Source organism: Microcebus murinus, chromosome 13 (genome assembly GCF_040939455.1).
Source record: "Microcebus murinus isolate Inina chromosome 13, M.murinus_Inina_mat1.0, whole genome shotgun sequence".
Classification (NCBI taxonomy): Eukaryota; Metazoa; Chordata; class Mammalia; order Primates; family Cheirogaleidae; genus Microcebus; species Microcebus murinus.
This window is the reverse complement of record NC_134116.1, coordinates 65,697,465-65,705,728: the sequence shown is the minus strand read 5'-3', so window position 1 is coordinate 65,705,728 and position 8,264 is coordinate 65,697,465. Positions and strand designations below refer to the sequence as shown.

Sequence of the window (8,264 nt, the reverse complement as noted above, 5' to 3'; positions counted from 1 at the left end):
CATCAAAACATAGACAACATAGAATACAGAGATCTTAGGCTGACACAATAAAAATGAAGAGTTAAATACACATAAAGATGCTGTAATGCTGCAAAATAGGTTTTAATTAGAAGTTTCAAAAAAAACACTTCTGTTCTCAAGGCCTCTCCACTGCTTTCCATAACATGCATTATTCATGCTGTGTGTGCACCGAAATGGGTTGGAGGGGCCCAGTGAGAAGAGCCAAAGAGCCAGTCGTGAGAAGTCTGCCTGCAGTGCTCTTTCTGGGCTATGACAGGTGACTTTTCCTAGTGCGCTACCTTCTAAGATTCCTCCATATTTAGTGCTTTGGCCTGGATGACTTCTCTGATCAGCTACAATTAACTGTGCTGAACATTCTTATTTACTGCTCCCTCCCTCCTGAAGAAATCAACATCCATGACCACCAGCCTCCAGATTATTTTCATGAGGCATTTTAGAGTGTATTAGAACGCAAACCGAAAGTGATCTCAGGCCCGACGCTTGCAGAATTAATGGGCTTTCAAAAGTTGTTTATTTTGATTTTTCAGAAGCAGTAACATTCAAGACAAACTCTAACAGCCAGCAGCTCTTCTTTTGGGTATTTTGAGAGCTGTTTTCTTGTGGGTGATGGCGGAGGCAGCAGTCGGGAGGTAGCTGGAAGGCTGGTGGCCCACAGAGCCTTGGAGGTGGCAGGCAGCCAGCTGGGGCGGAGGCTGCAGGGTGTGGGTGTGCGGGGAAGCTGTGAGGGGAGGGAGGTGTGAGGAACAAGTGGAGATGGTAGAAAATGTTCTAGAAGGCAGAAGAGGCAAGCGAGGAGGCGGGAAGCAAAGGCTGAGGGAGAGCATCTTGCATAGTTAATGGCCTTACGACTTAATATGGTTGAGAGTCCATTTGGTGGTTCATGGGTCTAAAAATGACACAAGGAAGATTATTTCATAGTGAAGCGAGTACAGCAGGCCCTGTTTAAACACCTGTCAGGTGCTAGGCACAGTGCGAGGCCCTTTTCATGGGTGCTCCCCCTTGTCAGGGCACCCTGACACGGATCTCCCCATGCCACTGATTTCACCTACTTTGGGCACCCAGACTCTCCCCACCTTTGCTTCAACCCCTTCTAGAACTTTTGGGGGAAAAATTGAAATAAAGTGCAGAGATACACTTATCACAGTTACCTGTTTGTAGATTTAGCTACTGCCCGGCAGTCTCATAGAACAAACGTCAGTGTCAGACAGAAACAGAAATTTCCTAGGTCACAGAATCCCAGTCCGTATTATTTCTTTGGCTTCATCCACACTTCTGAAGAGTTGGCGTGGCGGGTGAAAAGTGCCTTCTCAGCTCACCCAGCTCAAGATCACAACTGTAGAAGGAGAACTCATTTCTGTTCCTTTCAGAAGTAAGTGGCTTCCTTACCTGAGGCACATCCTCAGTTGCTACCCGGATCCCTGAGACATTCCAAAATCCCCCTAGTGAAAGAACCCTTAGAATCTTACAGTGAGGGGCAGAGAGATGCTAGCTTCTTTTCTCTGTGCTGTAGCAACTTTTCTTTCACATGCCATTTTTCCCTTTCGTGTTCTGTTGATTTTATCTTTCTTGAACATAAGTGCTTGCATTCTTCCTAAGAATCTCCCTTCGTGGGCAGAGCTTGAACTCTCCACCTCTTCCATGGCAAATTCCCATCCTCTCATTGACTTCATATGGCAGCCCTGTAAAGTATATGAGATTAGCTCCTTTTTATAGACAAGGACACTGCAGTTCAGAGAGGTAATTTGGCCAGGGCAACAGAGTAAATTATTAGCTGGGGTTTGAGCCAGGTCAGCCCAAATCCCAATTCCCAAATCTCAGATTTACCCACCATGTTGTAGGACCTGCCAAGCAGAGTAGGGTCAGGGAGGGAGGGTCTAAGCAGAGGAAATTCATGTAAATTAGGCAGAAGTGCCCAGAAAGGCTGGGAACTCAGCCTGGTCCAGAGAGGCCATGATGCATAGGGTAGCAGTATTGTAAATGAGCAAGTCAGTCAGTCTCGGGGTGAAACTAGAGATTTTTATGTTGGTGGTGCATATATGCCCATGGGTATTACAATGACACTCAGACCCATTGCTGGAGCATGCAGTTGACTCCCATGGTCTGATTTCAGAGGCTTTGGGGACATGTTCCTCTGCTCCCTGCCCAAATACCTCTTTTATAGACCTCTTTCTGAGGTAGAATTTGCATCCCTCAAAACCCACTCCTTTAGGTTTTTAAGAAATTATTTTGTATTAAAGAGTATGTAGGTTTTTTGAACTATAGCATATTAAATATTCTCAGCTACTCAACATTTTCACTGATTTTTTCATTTATTCATTCCTTCATAACATGTGAGACCCAATATTTCCATTAGCTAGAAAGATATAAAAAGAAAGTCACAATAGCTCCTGACCTCAAGGTTTGTTTCTAGTTGTAGAAATATACCATTAAATACTTGGAAAAAATATGCTTTGATAGACAATTGTGCAGGAACTGTGACCATGTGAACTCACTGACCTCTGTAACAGTTGTTGAATGACCAGGAGAATTAGATAATCTTTCCTGGATGATGCAGAAAACAAAACAAAACAAAACAAAGAAGTATGCTACTTTCTTTTGTTTTTTTTTAAGAATAAGAAAAACAAAGTTATTTTACCTTCACTTATGCCTCCTCTAACACCCTTTTTTTCTTTATGTAGATTCAAGTTTCTGACCTACATACTTTTCCTTCCTTCTGAAGAATTTTGTTTTTATTTCAAAGTATTATGGGGGTACAAATGTTTTGGATATAAGGATTGCTTTTGTAATGCTTGTGATGCTTGTGCCAGGGTTTAAAGTGTACCCATCAACCAGATAGTGTTCATTGTACCCATTAGGTAGGTTTTTGCCCATCCCTTTCTCCCCCTTCTCCCCTGCTTGATTTCCATTGACTTTTATTTCCCTCTGTGCACATGTGTGCTCATTGGTTAGTTCCAATTTAATAGTGCGTCCATGTGGTGTTTGATTTTCTATTCTTTAGATACTTCACTTAAGATAATGGTCTCCAGTTCAATCCAAATTGTCACAAAAGGCATTAAGTGATCCTGCTTCATGGCTGAGTAGTAGTCCATAGTAGTCCATGGTATACATTTACCACATTTTGTTAATCCACTCATGAATTGATGGGCACTGGTTTGATTACTAATTTTCACAATTGTGAATTGTGCTGCAATAAACATTTGAGTACAGGTGTATTTTTGATAAAATGACTTTTTCCTTTGGGTAAATATCCCAATTGGACTGCTGCATAAATAAATAAATATTGGATAAATAATAAATATTGGACTGCTGGATCAAATGGTAGGTCTACTATTAGTTCTTTGAGGAATCTCCATACTGTTTTCCATAGAAGTTGTACTAATATGCAGTCCCACCAGCTGTGTATAAGCATTCCTTTCTCTCTGCCTCTATGCCAGCATCTGTTGTTTTTGGACTTTTTAATATAAGCCATTCTGACTGGGTTAATGTGATATCTCATTTTGTTTTTAATTTGCATTTCCCTGATGATTAGTGACATTGAACATTTTTTCATGTGTTTATTGGACATTTGCCTATCTTCTTTTGAGAAGTTTCTGTTCATGTGTTTTCCCACTTTTTAATGGAGTTGTCTGAGTTTTTCTTGCTGATTTGTTTGAGTTCCTTGTAAATTCTAGTTATCAGTCCTTTATCAGATGTATAGCTTGTGAATATTTTCTCCCATTCTGTAGGTTATCTATTTGTTCTGTTGATTATTTCCTTGGTTTGCAGAAGCCTTTTAATTTAATCAAGTCCCATTTATTTAGTTTTGTTGTTGTTGTGATTGCTATTGGGGTCTTCTTCATAAATTCTTTGCCTAGCCCTATATCTAGAAGAGCTTTTCCAACATTTTCTTTTAGAATTTTTATGGTTTTATGACTTAAATTTAAGTCCTTTATCCATCTAAAGTTAATTTTTGTGAGTGGTAAGAGATATGAATTCTCCTTCATTCTTTTACATGTGGCTATCCAATTTTCCCAGCACCATTTATTGAATAGAGATTCTTTTCCCCAGTGTATATTGTTGTCTGCTTTGTCAAGGGTCAGTTGGATATATGCAGATGGTTTTATATATGGGTTTTCTGTTCCATTGGTCTATGCCTCCATTTTGGGGCTAGTATCATGCTGTTTTGGTTACTATAGCCTTGTAGTATAGTTTGAAGTCTGGTAATGTGATGCCTCCTGATTTGTTTCTTTTGCCTAAGGTTGGTTGGCTTCAGGCTCTTTTCTGGTTCCAAACAAAATATAAAGTTATTTTTTCCAGATATGTGAAATATGATATTTATATTTTGATGGGGATTGCATTGAATCTGTAAATCACTTTGGTAGTATGGACATTTTAACAAACTCCCAAGATTTAATCACGAACAAATAGAACTTCTGTACAGACCAATAGTGAGCAACGAAATTGAAACAGCAATGAAAAATCTTCCAATAACAAAAAAAGCCCTAGACCAGATGAATGTACAGCTCAATTGTATCAGACCTGCAAAGAATTACTACCTATTCTGCAGAGATTACTTCATGACATCAAGAAGGAGTAATCCTCCCAAACTCATACTGTGATGCCAGTATCATCTTGATACCAAAGCCAGGAAAGGACACAACAAAAAAAGATAACTGTAGACCAATATCCCTTATGACTTTGGATGCAAAATCCTCAATAAAGTACTAGCAAATTGAATTCAACAGCACATCAAAAAAAAAAATAATCCACCATGACCAAGTGGGCTTCATCCCAGGAATGTCAGGCTTATTCAACATACATAAATCAATAAATATGATTGACCGCCTAAACAGAAGCACCTTTCTTGGAGAACAAATGGTGCATTAGAACAAACAATTAATTGAATGGAAATAGAATGTAATGTGACAGCAAGACGTGGCCAGAAACAGACTAAAAAAGTAGCTAAGAACCTGGTCATGGAAGATGCAACACCTTAAAGCAAATACATTTTAGAATCGAAAATAAAAATGTAAGTCAGGTCTTACACAAGATTGTTGGTTGTTTTGCCTTGATATGAAGCCTAATAATAGCTTACACTTAGTGAATGCCACTTGCCAGACATTGTTCTAAGCATTTATAGGCCTTCAAAAAATTTCTATAAATTAGATAATATTTTTATTTTATATATGGGGAAACTGAGGCAGGGAGGAGTTAAGTAACTTACCCAAGGTCACTCAGCTTATGAGTGGTAGATTTGTGATTTAGTCTCAAAACTGAATGTCCTTGACTTTAGTGCTACCATAGTTAACCTAGTTTTTGTTCCTGTGTGTACTTATTTTTTTTTGCTTTCCTTCTAAGTTACAGCTCTTCAAGGCCAAGAGTCATGTGTCCTTGGTGGCAGCAGCCGGGGCAGCACCGCATAGACAATGATGTACACTTTGTGCCATCTGCGTGGCTGATTGATGCTCTTTTTGGTTTTATTTGTCACAAGACTGCTGTAAGGGAGTGACCTGAGTTTCACTACAGAGAAATCTGGGGCCAATAAAGGAAAACTTTGCAAACAGCAGGGCAACTTTCCTGTAGCAAGTAACAGCCTTCACAATGTGTTTAGTCAGCTATTGGTATATAGTTTCAGGATTGATAAAAAAAGTCATTTTGATAGAAGGCATGCCTTCATCCACCATATCTCACATCTGAGTTTCAGAACATTAGTGAATGTTGACACTCATAGCTAGAAATGAAGGGAAGAATTAATGCTTTCATTTAAATTTTATCTACATTTAAATACTTTAATAAAATTTCCAAAAAATTTAAATGTATAGAAGCAAAATTCTTCTGGGTAGAAGGCTGAGAAGAAGCCAGCAAGAAGGAAAGAGATGCTAAAAATTAGGATGATTAGGTAATTTAGGCAAATAGAGTTATATTTCATTTCCCTGAAAGGTATATAATGGATCTGCAACTGAACAAAATGTTTATGAGTTTATAGAAATAGTCAAATGAGCATACATAAGCATACCACCCATATGATCTTTTTAAAATTGTTTTATTTTTAATTATTATGGATACCTAATAGTTATGTACCTTTATAGGGTATATGCAATATTTTGATACAAGCATACAACGTGAATTAATCAAATCAGGATAATTGGGGTATCCATCACCTCAGGCCTTAACATTCTTTGTGTTAGGAACATTCCAATTACACTCTTAGCTATTTTAAATTATACCACATTTTTTACATAGTTGAAGTTATAGGAAAATGTGAGGGAATATTTTGTGATTTCAGTCTTTTAAGAGCCCCTAACACTTTGCTTGTGAAAACCTCATTCCTCTTCATAGCTACCAGGATCGTCTATGTATTCTCACAGCAATATCAAACATAATTTTGCAGCCAATGGGAGGAATCACAGCACCATTTTAATCAAAGGAAAATAGGATCCCAGTGTCGATAGACACTATGTTCCGTTCCACCTAGTCAATCAAGGACAGCAGCAGGAACAGATAGTAGGATTCCTGCCAGCCTCCTAGGCGCTCTGAGCTAGGAGCCATCAGATGGTGGCTGTACAAACCAGGAGGACATGTCCTCTTGGGGCTGTGGCCTTTTCAAGTCTAACTAGAGTACAGAGGTCAGGCCTACAGAATCATAGCACATTTGACCAATTTCATCGTCCTCCTGACATCACCTCTTGATATCACTATGGAGAAATGTTCTGCCCCCTTCATGCAGGAATCATAGGAGAAAACTTAGATGCATGCACACACACACACACAACACACACACACTGAGTGGCCCTCAACCACTGTTACAAATACAGCCTCAGATCTCCTTCCCACTCACCCAGCCTCCACAATCACAACAATACAAATGACTGAAGAGTCAAGATCAAGGCAACTTGTCTCCTTAGAAGTATTTATCCTGACATTGCATGATCTGCAGAATGGATAACTGCGTTGCAAAATTCGAGACACTGCCAGCCACCCCAGACTTGCAGGTGTCTGCTGTTACATCTTAACGTCTATCAGTCCTTCTCTCCTCTTACTCCAAATACTAAGAATCCTAGTTTATATATGTTTTATAAAGCAGAGAAAATGTCGTCCTTTTTTGTATGCCTTTTTTAAACATCTTTGAGTATAATAAACATACAATAAACTGCATGTTAGATATATACAATTTGAAATGTTTTGATAGATATATACATTGTGGTTAGCAAACCACATATTCCTCACCCTCCAACATTCCTCATGCCTAACTTTCCTACACACCACCATCCCAAGGCATCAACTGATCTACTTTCTGTTACTATGAATTATCCTGTATTTTTTAGAATTTGTATCAATGGAATTACACACTATGCATTCTCTTTGGGGCCTGGCTTCTTTTGCTCCGACATTCTAGTAAAGACACAGTATTATCTTATTGTGGTTTTCATCTGAATTTCCCTAACGGCTAAAGATATTGAGCCTATGCTTTTTTGTCATCTATGTGTATTCTTGAGTGAAATGCCTATGCAAATCATTTGTCCATTTTGTAATTGGGTTGTTTATTTTCTTATTATTGAGTTTTGAAAGTTCTCTTTATTTTCTGAATACAAGTCCTTGTACAGATATCCAAATATCGCCTCTCAGTGTGTAGTTTATTTTTTTGTTTGTTTATTTGTATTTCAGCAGATTATGGGGGTACAAATGTTTAGGTTACGTATATTGCTTTTGCCCCACCTGAGGCAGAGCTTCAAGCGTGTCCATCCCCCAGACGGTGTGCACTGCACCCATTAGGTGTGTATATATCCATCCTCTCCTCCCTCTTCCCATCTGCCTAACACCCTATGAATGTCATTACTATATGTGCATTTAAGTGTTTTCTTTTCATTCCATGATCAATGTCTTGAGAAGAATAGAGGTTTTTTTAATTATGATGAAGTCCGATTTATCAATTTTTAAAATTTATATTTTTGGTGTTGTATCTAAGAAATCTTTGCTTAAGCCAAGGTCAAAAAAGTTGTCTTGTATTGTCTCCTCAAAGTTTTATAATTTTAGATGTGGAGTCTGTGGTCCATTTGGTGTTGATTTTAGTAGATGGCACAAGATGTGCCCTAATTTCATTTTTCCTTTTTTTCCCCTTAACCTTATGCCAGAGGCAGTTATTAGCTGCCTCTTCATGTCACAAGAAAAAACAACATACCTATTTTCGCACTTCCATTTGATGTTGGAAAGTGCTAGTCAGCAAATATAAGAATAAGGCAGTGGCTAATTCCTTTTGGGAAAAG

At 38.6% G+C, this 8,264-nt stretch overlaps 1 long non-coding RNA gene across 1 annotated transcript; it reads right to left on the bottom strand.

The window, feature by feature from the left end:
- Positions 1–513: 513 nt before the first annotated feature.
- Positions 514–1,435, bottom strand: LOC105869728 (uncharacterized). Its single transcript, XR_001153248.3, has 2 exons — positions 1,170–1,435; positions 514–907 (listed from the first exon to the last, which is right to left on the bottom strand). It is a non-coding gene; the product is annotated as an uncharacterized LOC105869728 (long non-coding RNA).
- Positions 1,436–8,264: the final 6,829 nt, after the last annotated feature.